Below are 15,853 nucleotides of genomic sequence, written 5' to 3' on the forward strand. Positions count from 1 at the left end.
GAGTCTCTTTAGTAGTTTAATTTGGGACCACCTGCTTATATCATGTCCTGTAGGTCTTTTTACATTATCAACACATGATTTTTTTCAGTAAGCCAAAACAGTTAGGAAACTTTTTTATTAGCTTACCTGGTTATAGAAGTAGAAGAGTGCAAACAAGTGCCTGTATCTCACGTACAGTCATACCACATTGGATACGCCCAATCTCGTCTGATCTTGGAAGTTAAGCAGTGATGGGCCTTGTTAGTACTTGGGTGGGGGACTACATGGGAACACCAGGTGCTGTAGGTTTTTTACCATTACTGGCCATATTTTTTTATTCTCTAGCTATTTAAATTGGAAACTTTTTTTTATTGCCAGTACAGACATTTGGAAGAGGTCAAACAGACACAATAGCCATCACCTAAAAACTTACCACACTGTTTAGGCAAAATTCCAACTGCTTTTGGCAGCTAAACAGTGTTGAGCCTCTTTAGTAGTTTAATTTGAGACCACATGCTTATATCATGTCTTGTAGCTCTTTTTACATTATCAACACATGATTTTTTTCAGTAAGCCAAAACAGTTAGGAAACTTTTTGATTAGCTTACCTGGTTATAGAAGTAGAAGAGGGCAAAAAAGTGCCTGTATCTCACCTACAGCCATACCACATTGAATATGCCTAATCTCGTCTGATCTTGGAGGCTAAGCAGTGATGGGCCTGGTTAGTACTTGGGTGGGTGACCACATGGGAACACCAGGTGCTGTAGGTTTTTTCCCATTACTGGCAAATTGTTTTTATTCTCTAGCTATTTAAATTGGAAACTTTTTCTTTTTATTGCCAATACAGACATTTGGGAGAGGTCAAACAGACACAATAGCCATCACCTAAAAACTTACCACACTGTTTAGGCCTAATTCCAGCTGCTTTTGGCAGCTAAACAGTGTTGAGCCTCTTTAGTAGTTTAATTTGAGACCACCTGCTTATATCATGTCCTGTAGGTCTTTTTACATTATCAACACATGATTTTTTTCAGTAAGCCAAAACAGTTAGGAAACTTTTTTATTAGCTTACCTGGTTATAGAAGTAGAAGAGTGCAAACAAGTGCCTGTATCTCACGTACAGTCATACCACATTGGATACGCCCAATCTCGTCTGATCTTGGAAGTTAAGCAGTGATAGGCCTGGTTAGTACTTGGGTGGGGGACCACATAGGAACACCAGGTGCTGTAGGTTTTTTCCCATTACTGGCAAATTGTTTTTAATCTCTAGCTATTTAAATTGGAAACTTTTTCTTTTTATTGCCAATACAGACATTTGGGAGAGGTCAAACAGACACAATAGCCATCACATAAAAACTTACCACACTGTTTAGGCCCAATTCCAACTGCTTTGGGCAGCTAAACAGTGTTGAGCCTCTTTAGTAGTTTAATTTGAGACCACCTGCTTATATCATGTCCTGTAGGTCTTTTTACATTATCAACACATGATTTTTTTCAGTAAGCCAAAACAGTTAGGAAACTTTTTTTTTAGCTTACCTGGTTATAGAAGTAGAAGAGTGCAAAAAAGTTCCTGTATCTCACCTACAGCCATACCACATTGGATACGCCCAATCTTGTCTGATCTTGGAAGCTAAGCAGTGATGGGCCTGGTTAGTACTTGGGTGGGTGACTACATGGGAACACCAGGTGCTGTAGGTTTTTTACCATTACTGGCAATATTTTTTTATTCTCTAGCCATTTAAATTGGAAACTTTTTTTTATTGCCAGTACAGACATTTGGAAGAGGTCAAACAGACACAATAGCCATCACCTAAAAACTTATCACACTGTTTAGGCAAAATTCCAACTGCTTTTGGCAGCTAAACAGTGTTGAGCCTCTTTAGTAGTTTAATTTGAGACCACATGCTTATATCATGTCCTGTAGGTCTTTTTACATTATCAACACATGATTTTTTTCAGTAAGCCAAAACAGTTAGGAAACTTTTTGATTAGCTTACCTGGTTATAGAAGTAGAAGAGGGCAAAAAAGTGCCTGTATCTCACCTACAGCCATACCACATTGAATAAGCCTAATCTCGTCTGATCTTGGAAGCTAAGCAGTGATGGGCCTGGTTAGTACTTGGGTGGGTGACCACATGGGAACACCAGGTGCTGTAGGTTTTTTCCCATTACTGGCAAATTGTTTTTATTCTCTAGCTATTTAAATTGGAAACTTTTTTTTATTGCCAGTACAGACATTTGGAAGAGGTTAAACAGACCCAATAGCCGTCACCTAAAAACTTACCACACTGTTTAGGCCCAATCCCAACTGCTTTTGGCAGCTAAACAGTGTTGAGCCTCTTTAGTAGTTTAATTTTAGACCACCTGCTTATATCATGTCCTGTAGGTCTTTTTACATTATCAACACATAATTTTTTTCAGTAAGCCAAAACAGTTAGGAAACTTTTTTATTAGCTTACCTGGTTATAGAAGTAGAAGAGTGCAAAAAAGTGCCTGTATCTCACCTACAGCCATACCACATTGGATACGCCCAATCTCGTCTGATCTTGGAAGCTAAGCAAAAAAGTGCCTGTATCTCACCTACAGCCATACCACATTGGATACGCCCAATCTCGTCTGATCTTGGAAGCTAAGCAGTGATGGGCCTGGTTAGTACTTGGGTGGGTGACCACATGGGAACACCAGGTGCTGTAGGTTTTTTCCCATTACTGGCAAATTGTTTTTATTCTCTAGCTATATAAATTGGAAACTTTTTTTTATTGCCAGTACAGACATTTGGAAGAGGTCAAACAGACACAATAGCCATCACCTAAAAACTTACCACACTGTTTAGGCCCAATCCCAACTGCTTTTGGCAGCTAAACAGTGTTGAGCCTCTTAAGTAGTTTAATTTGAGACCACCTGCTTATATCATGTCCTGTAGGTCTTTTTACATTATCAACACATGATTTTTTTCAGTAAGCCAGAACAGTTAGGAAACTTTTTTATTAGCTTACCTGGTTATAGAAGTAGAAGAGTGCAAAAAAGTGCCTGTATCTCACCTACAGCCATACCACATTGGATACGCCCAATCTCGTCTGATCTTGGAAGCTAAGCAGTGATGGGCTTGGTTAGTACTTGGGTGGGTGACCACATGGGAACACCAGTTGCGGTAGGTTTTTTCCCATTACTGGCAAATTGTTTTTATTGTCTAGCTATTCAAATTGGAAACTCTTTTTTATTGCCAGTACAGACATTTGGAAGAGGTCAAACAGACACAATAGCCATCACCTAAAAACTTACCACACTGTTTAGGCCCAATCCCAACTGCTTTTGGCAGCTAAACAGTGTTGAGCCTCTTTAGTAGTTTAATTTGGGACCACCTGCTTATATCATGTCCTGTAGGTCTTTTTACATTATCAACACATGATTTTTTTCAGTAAGCCAAAACAGTTAGGAAACTTTTTTCTTAGCTTACCTGGTTATAGAAGTAGAAGAGTGCAAAAAAGTGCCTGTATCTCACCTACAGCCATACCACATTGGATACGCCCAATCTCGTCTGATCTTGGAAGCTAAGCAGTGATGGGCCTGGTTAGTACTTGGGTGGGTGACCACATGGGAACACCAGGTGCGGTAGGTTTTTTCCCATTACTGGCAAATTGTTTTTATTCTCTAGCTATTCAAATTGGAAACTTTTTTTTATTGCCAGTACAGACATTTGGAAGAGGTCAAACAGACACAATAGCCATCACCTAAAAACTTACCACACTGTTTAGGCCCAATCCCAACTGCTTTTGGCAGCTAAACAGTGTTGAGCCTCTTTAGTAGTTTAATTTGGGACCACCTGCTTATATCATGTCCTGTAGGTCTTTTTACATTATCAACACATGATTTTTTTCAGTAAGCCAAAACAGTTAGGAAACTTTTTTATTAGCTTACCTGGTTATAGAAGTAGAAGAGTGCAAACAAGTGCCTGTATCTCACGTACAGTCATACCACATTGGATACGCCCAATCTCGTCTGATCTTGGAAGTTAAGCAGTGATGGGCATGGTTAGTACTTGGGTGGGGGACCACATAGGAACACCAGGTGCTGTAGGTTTTTTCCCATTACTGGCAAATTGTTTTTAATATCTAGCTATTTAAGTTGGAAACTTTTTCTTTTTATTGCCAATACAGACATTTGGGAGAGGTCAAACAGACACAATAGCCATCACATAAAAACTTACCACACTGTTTAGGCCCAATTCCAACTGCTTTGGGCAGCTAAACAGTGTTGAGCCTCTTTAGTAGTTTAATTTGAGACCACCTGCTTATATCATGTCCTGTAGGTCTTTTTACATTATCAACACATGATTTTTTTCAGTAAGCCAAAACAGTTAGGAAACTTTTTTTTTAGCTTACCTGGTTATAGAAGTAGAAGAGTGCAAAAAAGTTCCTGTATCTCACCTACAGCCATACCACATTGGATACGCCCAATCTCGTCTGATCTTGGAAGCTAAGCAGTGATGGGCCTGGTTAGTACTTGGGTGGGTGACTACATGCGAAACACCAGGTGCTGTAGGTTTTTTACCATTACTGGCAATATTTTTTTATTCTCTAGCTATTTAAATTGGAAACTTTTTTTTATTGCCAGTACAGACATTTGGAAGAGGTCAAACAGACACAATAGCCATCACCTAAAAACTTACCACACTGTTTAGGCAAAATTCCAACTGCTTTTGGCAGCTAAACAGTGTTAAGCCTCTTTAGTAGTTTAATTTGAGACCACATGCTAATATCATGTCCTGTAGGTCTTTTTACATTATCAACACATGATTTTTTTCAGTAAGCCAAAACAGTTAGGAAACTTTTTGATTAGCTTACCTGGTTACAGAAGTAGAAGAGGGCAAAAAAGTGCCTGTATCTCACCTACAGCCATACCACATTGAATAAGCCTAATCTTGTCTGATCTTGGAAGCTAAGCAGTGATGGGCCTGGTTAGTACTTGGGTGGGTGACCACATGGGAACACCAGGTGCTGTAGGTTTTTTCCCATTACTGGCAAATTGTTTTTATTCTCTAGCTATTTAAATTGGAAACTTTTTTTTATTGCCAGTACAGACATTTGGAAGAGGTTAAACAGACACAATAGCCGTCACCTAAAAACTTACCACACTGTTTAGGCCCAATCCCAACTGCTTTTGGCAGCTAAACAGTGTTGAGCCTCTTTAGTAGTTTAATTTTAGACCACCTGCTTATATCATGTCCTGTAGGTCTTTTTACATTATCAACACATGATTTTTTTCAGTAAGCCAAAACAGTTAGGAAACTTTTTTATTAGCTTACCTGGTTATAGAAGTAGAAGAGTGCAAAAAAGTGCCTGTATCTCACCTACAGCCATACCACATTGGATACGCCCAATCTCGTCTGATCTTGGAAGCTAAGCAAAAAAGTGCCTGTATCTCACCTACAGCCATACCACATTGGATACGCCCAATCTCGTCTGATCTTGGAAGCTAAGCAGTGATGGGCCTGGTTAGTACTTGGGTGGGTGACCACATGGGAACACCAGCTGCTGTAGGTTTTTTCCCATTACTGGCAAATTGTTTTTATTCTCTAGCTATATAAATTGGAAACTTTTTTTTATTGCCAGTACAGACATTTGGAAGAGGTCAAACAGACACAATAGCCATCACATAAAAACTTACCACACTGTTTAGGCCCAATCCCAACTGCTTTTGGCAGCTAAACAGTGTTGAGCCTCTTAAGTAGTTTAATTTGAGACCACCTGCTTATATCATGTCCTGTAGGTCTTTTTACATTATCAACACATGATTTTTTTCAGTAAGCCAGAACAGTTAGGAAACTTTTTTATTAGCTTACCTGGTTATAGAAGTAGAAGAGTGCAAAAAAGTGCCTGTATCTCACCTACAGCCATACCACATTGGATACGCCCAATCTCGTCTGATCTTGGAAGCTAAGCAGTGATGGGCCTGGTTAGTGCTTGGGTGGGTGACCACATGGGAACACCAGGTGCGGTAGGTTTTTTCCCATTACTGGCAAATTGTTTTTATTGTCTAGCTATTCAAATTGGAAACTTTTTTTATTGCCAGTACAGACATTTGGAAGAGGTCAAACAGACACAATAGCCATCACCTAAAAACTTACCACACTGTTTAGGCCCAATCCCAACTGCTTTTGGCAGCTAAACAGTGTTGAGCCTCTTTAGTAGTTTAATTTGGGACCACCTGCTTATATCATGTCCTGTAGGTCTTTTTACATTATCAACACATGATTTTTTTAAGTAAGCCAAAACAGTTAGGAAACTTTTTTTTTAGCTTACCTGGTTATAGAAGTAGAAGAGTGCAAAAAAGTTCCTGTATCTCACCTACAGTCATACCACATTGGATACGCCCAATCTCGTCTGATCTTGGAAGCTAAGCAGTGATGGGCCTGGTTAGTACTTGGGTGGGTGACCACATGGGAACACCAGGTGCTGTAGGTTTTTTCCCATTACTGGCAAATTGTTTTCATTCTCTAGCTATTTAAATTGGAAACTTTTTCTTTTTATTGCCAATACAGACATTTGGGAGAGGTCAAACAGACACAATAGCCATCACCTAAAAACTTACCACACTGTTTAGGCCCAATCCCAACTGCTTTTGGCAGCTAAACAGTGTTGAGCCTCTTTAGTAGTTTAATTTGGGACCACCTGCTTATATCATGTCCTGTAGGTCTTTTTACATTATCAACACATGATTTTTTTCAGTAAGCCAAAACAGTTAGGAAACTTTTTTATTAGCTTACCTGGTTATAGAAGTAGAAGAGTGCAAACAAGTGCCTGTATCTCACGTACAGTCATACCACATTTGATACGCCCAATCTCGTCTGATCTTGGAAGTTAAGCAGTGATGGGCCTGGTTAGTACTTGGGTGGGGGACCACATAGGAACACCAGGTGCTGTAGGTTTTTTCCCATTACTGGCAAATTGTTTTTAATCTCTAGCTATTTAAGTTGGAAACTTTTTCTTTTTATTGCCATTACAGACATTTGGGAGAGGTCAAACAGACACAATAGCCATCACATAAAAACTTACCACACTGTTTAGGCCCAATCCCAACTGCTTTTGGCAGCTAAACAGTGTTGAGCCTCTTTAGTAGTTTAATTTGGGACCACCTGCTTATATCATGTCCTGTAGGTCTTTTTACATTATCAACACATGATTTTTTTCAGTAAGCCAAAACAGTTAGGAAACTTTTTTTTTAGCTTACCTGGTTATAGAAGTAGAAGAGTGCAAAAAAGTTCCTGTATCTCACCTACAGCCATACCACATTGGATACGCCCAATCTCGTCTGATCTTGGAAGCTAAGCAGTGATGGGCCTGGTTAGTACTTGGGTGGGTGACTACATGGGAACACCAGGTGCTGTAGGTTTTTTACCATTACTGGCAATATTTTTTTATTCTCTAGCTATTTAAATTGGAAACTTTTTCTTTTTATTGCCAATACAGACATTTGGGAGAGGTCAAACAGACACAATAGCCATCACCTAAAAACTTACCTCACTGTTTAGGCCTAATTCCAGCTGCTTTTGGCAGCTAAACAGTGTTGAGCCTCTTTAGTAGTTTAATTTGAGACCACCTGCTTATATCATGTCCTGTAGGTCTTTTTACATTATCAACACATGATTTTTTTCAGTAAGCCAAAACAGTTAGGAAACTTTTTTCTTAGCTTACCTGGTTATAGAAGTAGAAGAGTGCAAAAAAGTGCCTGTATCTCACCTACAGCCATACCACATTGGATACGCCCAATCTCGTCTGATCTTGGAAGCTAAGCAGTGATTGGCCTGGTTAGTACTTGGGTGGGTGACCACATGGGAACACCAGGTGCGGTAGGTTTTTTCCCATTACTGGCAAATTGTTTTTATTGTCTAGCTATTCAAATTGGAAACTTTTTTTTATTGCCAGTACAGACATTTGGAAGAGGTCAAACAGACACAATAGCCATCACCTAAAAACTTACCACACTGTTTAGGCCCAATCCCAACTGCTTTTGGCAGCTAAACAGTGTTGAGCCTCTTTAGTAGTTTAATTTGGGACCACCTGCTTATATCATGTCCTGTAGGTCTTTTTACATTATCAACACATGATTTTTTCAGTAAGCCAAAACAGTTAGGAAACTTTTTTATTAGCTTACTTGGTTATAGAAGTAGAAGAGTGCAAACAAGTGCCTGTATCTCACGTACAGTCATACCACATTGGATACGCCCAATCTCGTCTGATCTTGGAAGTTAAGCAGTGATGGGCCTGGTTAGTACTTGGGTGGGGGACCACATAGGAACACCAGGTGCTGTAGGTTTTTTCCCATTACTGGCAAATTGTTTTTAATCTCTAGCTATTTAAGTTGGAAACTTTTTCTTTTTATTGCCAATACAGACATTTGGGAGAGGTCAAACAGACACAATAGCCATCACATAAAAACTTACCACACTGTTTAGGCCCAATTCCAACTGCTTTGGGCAGCTAAACAGTGTTGAGCCTCTTTAGTAGTTTAATTTGAGACCACCTGCTTATATCATGTCCTGTAGGTCTTTTTACATTATCAACACATGATTTTTTTCAGTAAGCCAAAACAGTTAGGAAACTTTTTTTTTAGCTTACCTGGTTATAGAAGTAGAAGAGTGCAAAAAAGTTCCTGTATCTCACCTACAGCCATACCACATTGGATACGCCCAATCTCGTCTGATCTTGGAAGCTAAGCAGTGATGGGCCTGGTTAGTACTTGGGTGGGTGACTACATGCGAAACACCAGGTGCTGTAGGTTTTTTACCATTACTGGCAATATTTTTTTATTCTCTAGCTATTTAAATTGGAAACTTTTTTTTATTGCCAGTACAGACATTTGGAAGAGGTCAAACAGACACAATAGCCATCACCTAAAAACTTACCACACTGTTTAGGCAAAATTCCAACTGCTTTTGGCAGCTAAACAGTGTTAAGCCTCTTTAGTAGTTTAATTTGAGACCACATGCTAATATCATGTCCTGTAGGTCTTTTTACATTATCAACACATGATTTTTTTCAGTAAGCCAAAACAGTTAGGAAACTTTTTGATTAGCTTACCTGGTTATAGAAGTAGAAGAGTGCAAAAAAGTGCCTGTATCTCACCTACAGCCATACCACATTGGATACGCCCAATCTCGTCTGATCTTGGAAGCTAAGCAGTGATGGGCCTGGTTAGTACTTGGGTGGGTGACCACATGGGAACACCAGGTGCGGTAGGTTTTTTCCCATTACTGGCAAATTGTTTTTATTGTCTAGCTTTTCAAATTGGAAACTTTTTTTTATTGCCAGTACAGACATTTGGAAGAGGTCAAACAGACACAATAGCCATCACCTAAAAACTTACCACACTGTTTAGGCAAAATTCCAACTGCTTTTGGCAGCTAAACAGTGTTGAGCCTCTTTAGTAGTTTAATTTTAGACCACCTGCTTATATCATGTCCTGTAGGTCTTTTTACATTATCAACACATGATTTTTTTCAGTAAGCCAAAACAGTTAGGAAACTTTTTTATTAGCTTACCTGGTTATAGAAGTAGAAGAGTGCAAAAAAGTGCCTGTATCTCACCTACAGCCATACCACATTGGATACGCCCAATCTCGTCTGATCTTGGAAGCTAAGCAAAAAAGTGCCTGTATCTCACCTACAGCCATACCACATTGGATACGCCCAATCTCGTCTGATCTTGGAAGCTAAGCAGTGATGGGCCTGGTTAGTACTTGGGTGGGTGACCACATGGGAACACCAGCTGCTGTAGGTTTTTTCCCATTACTGGCAAATTGTTTTTATTCTCTAGCTATATAAATTGGAAACTTTTTTTTATTGCCAGTACAGACATTTGGAAGAGGTCAAACAGACACAATAGCCATCACCTAAAAACTTACCACACTGTTTAGGCCCAATCCCAACTGCTTTTGGCAGCTAAACAGTGTTGAGCCTCTTAAGTAGTTTAATTTGAGACCACCTGCTTATATCATGTCCTGTAGGTCTTTTTACATTATCAACACATGATTTTTTTCAGTAAGCCAGAACAGTTAGGAAACTTTTTTATTAGCTTACCTGGTTATAGAAGTAGAAGAGTGCAAAAAAGTGCCTGTATCTCACCTACAGCCATACCACATTGGATACGCCCAATCTCGTCTGATCTTGGAAGCTAAGCAGTGATGGGCCTGGTTAGTACTTGGGTGGGTGACCACATGGGAACACCAGGTGCGGTAGGTTTTTTCCCATTACTGGCAAATTGTTTTTATTGTCTAGCTATTCAAATTGGAAACTTTTTTTTATTGCCAGTACAGACATTTGGAAGAGGTCAAACAGACACAATAGCCATCACCTAAAAACTTACCACACTGTTTAGGCAAAATTCCAACTGCTTTTGGCAGCTAAACAGTGTTGAGCCTCTTTAGTAGTTTAATTTGAGACCACATGCTTATATCATGTCCTGTAGGTCTTTTTACATTATCAACACATGATTTTTTTCAGTAAGCCAAAACAGTTAGGAAACTTTTTGATTAGCTTACCTGGTTATAGAAGTAGAAGAGGGCAAAAAAGTGCATGTATCTCATCTACAGAAAAGGCTATAAACCAAGCGCAGGAAAACAAATGGGGCTAGTGATTGTCCTTGCTGCTGTCCTAGAAGGGATACTTAACCCTTCTTAAACTCAAAAAGCAAAAATACACACAAATAGACAGCGCAGACTGGACACTCAATAACCCAAGGAATTAAAGATTTTAAATTTGTTTATTTTGTACAAATCTCTTAGAAATATAGACAAATTTTAAAAAGAGGTCACCGGCCGGTGGGGTTCATACAATACATAGCATTTTACATAAAATAACAAAGATATAATGATAAAAATAAATAAACATTGGAGCAGCTTTCAATAATGCATAATTCCAGCTTGGTTAAGCATATATAGGGTTAATTGCTTTTTATAGCAGGGTTAGATTGAAATCAAGCTTTTTGCCAGAAGGCTGTTAGTTGACAAATTGTTATGCTGTGCTGCCTGCACAGAACTTGCTTTCAGCAGCTTGTTTAGAAGATTAGTCAATCAGCCATACTATTTAGAGTTAGTGACAATTCGGCACATATAAGCAGAAAGAAAGCAAATGGGTATACTTATGCTCTTGCTCTGTGGCTTGTATGATGCTGTATAATTGTAATCCACTTTGGGGAGTATTTGCTGGCTTTGCCTTGAGTGTGTTCCCAGCTGATTTGGTGGAATTCTTTTCAGCTTTATCTAGAACGCTCCTGCTTCCAAGTCCCCCACAGCAGTGCCTTTCGTGCCTCTACTGTGAACAAACAGGGGCTGATGACGCGTTTCCCCGCCTCTCCTTAGTCAGCGGCTTCCTCAGATCTCATCTACAGCCATACCACATTGAATACGCCTAATCTTTTCTGATCTTGGAAGCTAAGCAGTGATGGGCCTGGTTAGTACTTGGGTGGGAGACCACATGGGAACACCAGGTGCTGTAGGTTTTTTCCCATTACTGGCAAATTGTTTTTATTCTCTAGCTATTTAAATTGGAAACTTTTTTTTATTGCCAGTACAGACATTTGGAAGAGGTCAAACAGACACAATAGCCATCACCTAAAAACTTACCACACTGTTTAGGCCCAATTCCAACTGCTTTTGGCAGCTAAACAGTGTTGAGCCTCTTTAGTAGTTTAATTTGAGACCACATGCTTATATCATGTCCTGTAGGTCTTTTTACATTATCAACACATGATTTTTTTCAGTAAGCCAAAACAGTTAGGAAACTTTTTGATTAGCTTACCTGGTTATAGAAGTAGAAGAGGGCAAAAAAGTGCCTGTATCTCACCTACAGCCATACCACATTGAATAAGCCTAATCTCGTCTGATCTTGTAAGCTAAGCAGTGATGGGCCTGGTTAGTACTTGGGTGGGTGACCACATGGGAACACCAGGTGCTGTAGGTTTTTTCCCATTACTGGCAAATTGTTTTTATTCTCTAGCTATTTAAATTGGAAACTTTTTTTTATTGCCAGTACAGACATTTGGAAGAGGTCAAACAGACACAATAGCCATCACCTAAAAACTTACCACACTGTTTAGGCCCAATCCCAACTGCTTTTGGCAGCTAAACAGTGTTGAGCCTCTTTAGTAGTTTAATTTGAGACCACCTGCTTATATCATGTCCTGTAGGTCTTTTTACATTATCAACACATGATTTTTTTCAGTAAGCCAAAACAGTTAGGAAACTTTTTTATTAGCTTACCTGGTTATAGACGTAGAAGAGTGCAAAAAAGTACCTGTATCTCACCTACAGCCATACCACATTGGATACGCCCAATCTCGTCTGATCTTGGAAGCTAAGCAGTAATGGGCCTGGTTAGTACTTGGGTGGGTGACCACATGGGAACACCAGGTTCTGTAGGTTTTTTCCCATTACTGGCAAATTGTTTTTATTCTCTAGCTATTCAAATTGGAAACTTTTTTTATTGCCAGTACAGACATTTGGAAGAGGTCAAACAGACACAATAGCCATCACCTAAAAACTTACCACACTGTTTAGGCCCAATCCCAACTGCTTTTGGCAGCTAAACAGTGTTGAGCCTCTTTAGTAGTTTAATTTGGGACCACCTGCTTATATCATGTCCTGTAGGTCTTTTTACATTATCAACACATGATTTTTTTCAGTAAGCCAAAACAGTTAGGAAACTTTTTTATTAGCTTACCTAGTTATAGAAGTAGAAGAGTGCAAAAAAGTGCCTGTATCTCACCTACAGTCATACCACATTGGATACGCCCAATCTCGTCTGATCTTGGAAGTTAAGCAGTGATGGGCCTGGTTAGTACTTGGGTGAGGGACCACATGGGAACACCAGGTGCTGTAGGTTTTTTCCCATTACTGGCAAATTGTTTTTATTCTCTAGCTATTTAAATTGGAAACTTTTTTCTTTTTATTCCCAATACAGACATTTGGGAGAGGTCAAGCAGACACAATAGCCATCACCTAAAAACTTACCACACTGTTTAGGCCCAATCCCAACTGCTTTTGGCAGGTAAACAGTGTTGAGCCTCTTAAGTAGTTTAATTTGAGACCACCTGCTTATATCATGTCCTGTAGGTCTTTTTACATTATCAACACATGATTTTTTTCAGTAAGCCAAAACAGTTAGGAAACTTTTTTATTAGCTTACCTGGTTATAGAAGTAGAAGAGTGCAAAAAAGTGCCTGTATCTCACCTACAGCCATACCACATTGGATACACCTAATCTCATCTGATCTTAGAAGCTAAGCAGTGTTGGGCCTTGTTAGTACTTGGGTGGGAGACCACATGGGAACACCATGTGCTGTAGCTAGTTTTCTAGGTTTTCAATTAGACTAGGGTGAGGAAAGACCTAAGAAAGTTATGGAAAACAAATAAAGCCCTTATGCAAATTAGTTTAGAAATTAGACCATCTGATTGGTTGATGCAATTCTCATTAGGGATGACCATCGATGTTTATAAACCATCGATGGGTTATGGTCGATGTTCAATAGTTTTAACATCGATGGGGGAGAACCAGAGGGTTTCACACCATCAATGTCAAGCTCAAACGACTAGTTTTGTTTTGCTATTTCCTGGGACACGGAACATATCTCCACCCACGACACCAGTGAAGCCCCGCCCCCATATTCTTTTTGGCCCACAGGCCACTCAGCCAAATACAATGGATGACCACTGATATGTAAAAACATTGATGGCAAAGGCTACAATGGCCATCATTAATACTCATTCAAAACAATCCATTCCGATTCGTTCATGTACTGTCAGTCAACAGTTTTCTATTTTACCACTTTTGATGGGAACATCATGCTATAGACTTCAACCAGAAAGCCAATTGGCCAAAAATGTTCTTGTTATCAACCACCTTTGGCTGGTTTTGTAGGTTTTCAATTAGACTAGGATGAGGAAGGACCTAAGTAAGTTATGGAGAGCAAATAAATTCCTTATGCAAATTAGTTTGGAAATAAGACCATCTGATTGGTTGATGCAATTCTCATTAGGGATGGCCATCGGCCATCGATGTTTATAAACCATCGATGGGTTATGGTCGATGTTCAATCGTTTTTACATCGATGGGGGAGAACCAGATGGTTTCACACCATCAATGTCAAGCTCAAACTACTAGTTTTGTTTTGATATTTCCTGGGACACGGAGCATATCTCCACCCACGACACCAGTGAAGCCCCGCCCCCATATTCTGATTGGCCCACAGGCCACTCAGCCAAATACAATGGATGACCACTGATATGTAACAACATCGATGGCGATGGCAAAAATGGCCATCATTAATACTCATTCAAAACAATCCATTCCGATTGGCTTATGTACTGTCAGTCAACAGTTTTCTATTTTACTACTTTTGATTGGACCATCATGCAATAGTCTTCAACCATGAAGCCATTTGGTCAAGAATGTTCTTTTTATCAACCATCTTTGGCTGGTTTTGTAGGTTTTCAATTAGACTAGGGTGAGGAAGGACCTATGTAAGTTATGGAGAGCAAATAAATTCCTTATGCAAATTAGTTTTGAAATTAGACCATCTGATTGGTTGATGCAATTCTCATTAGGGATGGCCATCGGCCATCGACCATCGATGTTTATAAACCATCAATGGGTTATGGTCGATGTTCAATAGTTTTTACATCGATGGAGGAGAACCAGATGGTTTCACACCATCAATGTCAAGCTCAAACGACTAGTTTTGTTTTGCTATTTCCTGGGATACGGAGCATAGCTCCACCCATGACACCATTGAAGCCCCGCCCCCATATTCTGATTGGCCAACAGGCCAGTCATTCAAATACAATGGATGACCACTGATATGTAAAAACATTGATGGCAAAGGCAACAATGGCCATCATTAATACTCATTCAAAACAATCCATTCCGATTGGTTCATGTACTGTCAGTCAACAGTTTTCTATTTTACTACTTTTGATGGGACCATCATGCAATAGTCATCACCCAGGAAATCAATTGGTCAAAATTATTCTTGTTATCAACCATCTTTGGCTGGTTTTGTAGGTTTTCAATTAGACTAGGGTGAGGAAGGACCTAAGTAAGTTATGGAGAGCAAATAAATTCCTTATGCAAATTAGTTTGGAAATTAGACCATCTGATTGGTTGATGCAATTCTCATTAGGGTTGGCCATCGGCCATCGATGTTTATAAACCATCAATGGGTTATGGTCGATGTTCAATAGTTTTGACATCAATGGGGGGAGAACTAGATGGTTTCACACCATCAATGTCAAGCTCAAATGACTAGTTTTGTTTTGTTTTGCTATTTCCTGGGACAAGGAGCATAGCTCCACCCACAACACCAGTGAAGCCCAGCCCCTGTATTCTGATTGGCCCACAGGCCAGTCAGTCAAATACAATGGATGAAAATCGATATGTTACAACATCGATGGCAAAGGCAACTATGGGCATCACTAACTCTCATTGAAAATAATCGATTCCGATTGGTTTATTTACTGTCAGTCAACAGTTTTCTATTTCACTACTTTAGGTGGGACCATCATGCAATAGTCTTCAACCAGCATGCCAATTGGTCAAAATTGTTCTTGCCATCCACCATCTTTAGCTAGTATTGTAGGTTTTCAATTAGACTTTGGTGAGGAAAGACCTAAGTAAGTTATGGAAAACAAATAAAGCCCTTATGCAAATTAGTTTAGAAATTAGACCTTCTGATTGGTTGATGCAATTCTCATTAGGGATGGCCATCGGCCATCGACTATCGATGTTTATAAACCATCAATGGGTTATGGTCGATGTTCAATAGTTTTGACATCGATGGGGGAGATCCAGATGGTTTGACACCATCAATGTCAAGTTAAAA

General features: G+C 39.5%; 26 non-coding genes and 1 pseudogene across 26 annotated transcripts; all 27 read left to right on the forward strand.

Moving 5' to 3' along the window:
* The first annotated feature begins 169 nt into the window (after positions 1-169).
* LOC146024724 (5S ribosomal RNA) lies at positions 170-288 on the forward strand (annotated as a pseudogene).
* A 342-nt stretch (positions 289-630) lies between these two features.
* Positions 631-749, forward strand: LOC146023622 (5S ribosomal RNA). Its single transcript, XR_014453033.1, has one exon. It is a non-coding gene; the product is annotated as a 5S ribosomal RNA (ribosomal RNA).
* A 345-nt stretch (positions 750-1,094) lies between these two features.
* On the forward strand, positions 1,095-1,213 carry LOC146024506 (5S ribosomal RNA). Its single transcript, XR_014453884.1, has one exon. It is a non-coding gene; the product is annotated as a 5S ribosomal RNA (ribosomal RNA).
* Positions 1,214-1,558: 345 nt separating this feature from the next.
* Positions 1,559-1,677, forward strand: LOC146023326 (5S ribosomal RNA). Its single transcript, XR_014452748.1, has one exon. It is a non-coding gene; the product is annotated as a 5S ribosomal RNA (ribosomal RNA).
* A 342-nt stretch (positions 1,678-2,019) lies between these two features.
* Positions 2,020-2,138, forward strand: LOC146023134 (5S ribosomal RNA). Its single transcript, XR_014452562.1, has one exon. It is a non-coding gene; the product is annotated as a 5S ribosomal RNA (ribosomal RNA).
* A 418-nt stretch (positions 2,139-2,556) lies between these two features.
* Positions 2,557-2,675, forward strand: LOC146021462 (5S ribosomal RNA). The gene has a single exon (XR_014450949.1). It is a non-coding gene; the product is annotated as a 5S ribosomal RNA (ribosomal RNA).
* Positions 2,676-3,017: 342 nt separating this feature from the next.
* On the forward strand, positions 3,018-3,136 carry LOC146024078 (5S ribosomal RNA). The gene has a single exon (XR_014453473.1). It is a non-coding gene; the product is annotated as a 5S ribosomal RNA (ribosomal RNA).
* A 342-nt stretch (positions 3,137-3,478) lies between these two features.
* Positions 3,479-3,597, forward strand: LOC146021668 (5S ribosomal RNA). The gene has a single exon (XR_014451145.1). It is a non-coding gene; the product is annotated as a 5S ribosomal RNA (ribosomal RNA).
* A 342-nt stretch (positions 3,598-3,939) lies between these two features.
* Positions 3,940-4,058, forward strand: LOC146024579 (5S ribosomal RNA). Its single transcript, XR_014453952.1, has one exon. It is a non-coding gene; the product is annotated as a 5S ribosomal RNA (ribosomal RNA).
* A 345-nt stretch (positions 4,059-4,403) lies between these two features.
* On the forward strand, positions 4,404-4,523 carry LOC146023946 (5S ribosomal RNA). The gene has a single exon (XR_014453345.1). It is a non-coding gene; the product is annotated as a 5S ribosomal RNA (ribosomal RNA).
* A 342-nt stretch (positions 4,524-4,865) lies between these two features.
* Positions 4,866-4,984, forward strand: LOC146024265 (5S ribosomal RNA). The gene has a single exon (XR_014453651.1). It is a non-coding gene; the product is annotated as a 5S ribosomal RNA (ribosomal RNA).
* Positions 4,985-5,402: 418 nt separating this feature from the next.
* LOC146023105 (5S ribosomal RNA) lies at positions 5,403-5,521 on the forward strand. Its single transcript, XR_014452533.1, has one exon. It is a non-coding gene; the product is annotated as a 5S ribosomal RNA (ribosomal RNA).
* A 342-nt stretch (positions 5,522-5,863) lies between these two features.
* On the forward strand, positions 5,864-5,982 carry LOC146023724 (5S ribosomal RNA). The gene has a single exon (XR_014453131.1). It is a non-coding gene; the product is annotated as a 5S ribosomal RNA (ribosomal RNA).
* Positions 5,983-6,323: 341 nt separating this feature from the next.
* On the forward strand, positions 6,324-6,442 carry LOC146022323 (5S ribosomal RNA). Its single transcript, XR_014451786.1, has one exon. It is a non-coding gene; the product is annotated as a 5S ribosomal RNA (ribosomal RNA).
* Positions 6,443-6,787: 345 nt separating this feature from the next.
* On the forward strand, positions 6,788-6,906 carry LOC146023996 (5S ribosomal RNA). The gene has a single exon (XR_014453395.1). It is a non-coding gene; the product is annotated as a 5S ribosomal RNA (ribosomal RNA).
* A 345-nt stretch (positions 6,907-7,251) lies between these two features.
* Positions 7,252-7,370, forward strand: LOC146021448 (5S ribosomal RNA). Its single transcript, XR_014450935.1, has one exon. It is a non-coding gene; the product is annotated as a 5S ribosomal RNA (ribosomal RNA).
* A 345-nt stretch (positions 7,371-7,715) lies between these two features.
* Positions 7,716-7,834, forward strand: LOC146023966 (5S ribosomal RNA). Its single transcript, XR_014453365.1, has one exon. It is a non-coding gene; the product is annotated as a 5S ribosomal RNA (ribosomal RNA).
* A 341-nt stretch (positions 7,835-8,175) lies between these two features.
* On the forward strand, positions 8,176-8,294 carry LOC146023456 (5S ribosomal RNA). The gene has a single exon (XR_014452873.1). It is a non-coding gene; the product is annotated as a 5S ribosomal RNA (ribosomal RNA).
* A 345-nt stretch (positions 8,295-8,639) lies between these two features.
* On the forward strand, positions 8,640-8,759 carry LOC146023947 (5S ribosomal RNA). Its single transcript, XR_014453346.1, has one exon. It is a non-coding gene; the product is annotated as a 5S ribosomal RNA (ribosomal RNA).
* A 342-nt stretch (positions 8,760-9,101) lies between these two features.
* On the forward strand, positions 9,102-9,220 carry LOC146021669 (5S ribosomal RNA). Its single transcript, XR_014451146.1, has one exon. It is a non-coding gene; the product is annotated as a 5S ribosomal RNA (ribosomal RNA).
* Positions 9,221-9,638: 418 nt separating this feature from the next.
* LOC146023107 (5S ribosomal RNA) lies at positions 9,639-9,757 on the forward strand. The gene has a single exon (XR_014452535.1). It is a non-coding gene; the product is annotated as a 5S ribosomal RNA (ribosomal RNA).
* A 342-nt stretch (positions 9,758-10,099) lies between these two features.
* LOC146021670 (5S ribosomal RNA) lies at positions 10,100-10,218 on the forward strand. Its single transcript, XR_014451147.1, has one exon. It is a non-coding gene; the product is annotated as a 5S ribosomal RNA (ribosomal RNA).
* A 1,139-nt stretch (positions 10,219-11,357) lies between these two features.
* LOC146024208 (5S ribosomal RNA) lies at positions 11,358-11,476 on the forward strand. The gene has a single exon (XR_014453597.1). It is a non-coding gene; the product is annotated as a 5S ribosomal RNA (ribosomal RNA).
* Positions 11,477-11,818: 342 nt separating this feature from the next.
* On the forward strand, positions 11,819-11,937 carry LOC146024412 (5S ribosomal RNA). Its single transcript, XR_014453794.1, has one exon. It is a non-coding gene; the product is annotated as a 5S ribosomal RNA (ribosomal RNA).
* Positions 11,938-12,279: 342 nt separating this feature from the next.
* On the forward strand, positions 12,280-12,398 carry LOC146023749 (5S ribosomal RNA). Its single transcript, XR_014453156.1, has one exon. It is a non-coding gene; the product is annotated as a 5S ribosomal RNA (ribosomal RNA).
* A 341-nt stretch (positions 12,399-12,739) lies between these two features.
* LOC146022896 (5S ribosomal RNA) lies at positions 12,740-12,858 on the forward strand. Its single transcript, XR_014452334.1, has one exon. It is a non-coding gene; the product is annotated as a 5S ribosomal RNA (ribosomal RNA).
* A 346-nt stretch (positions 12,859-13,204) lies between these two features.
* Positions 13,205-13,323, forward strand: LOC146024533 (5S ribosomal RNA). Its single transcript, XR_014453909.1, has one exon. It is a non-coding gene; the product is annotated as a 5S ribosomal RNA (ribosomal RNA).
* Positions 13,324-15,853: the final 2,530 nt, after the last annotated feature.

The sequence above is a fragment of the Crinia signifera genome, chromosome 7 (assembly GCF_055691185.1).
Source record: "Crinia signifera chromosome 7, ASM5569118v1, whole genome shotgun sequence".
NCBI classification, from domain to species: Eukaryota; Metazoa; Chordata; class Amphibia; order Anura; family Myobatrachidae; genus Crinia; species Crinia signifera.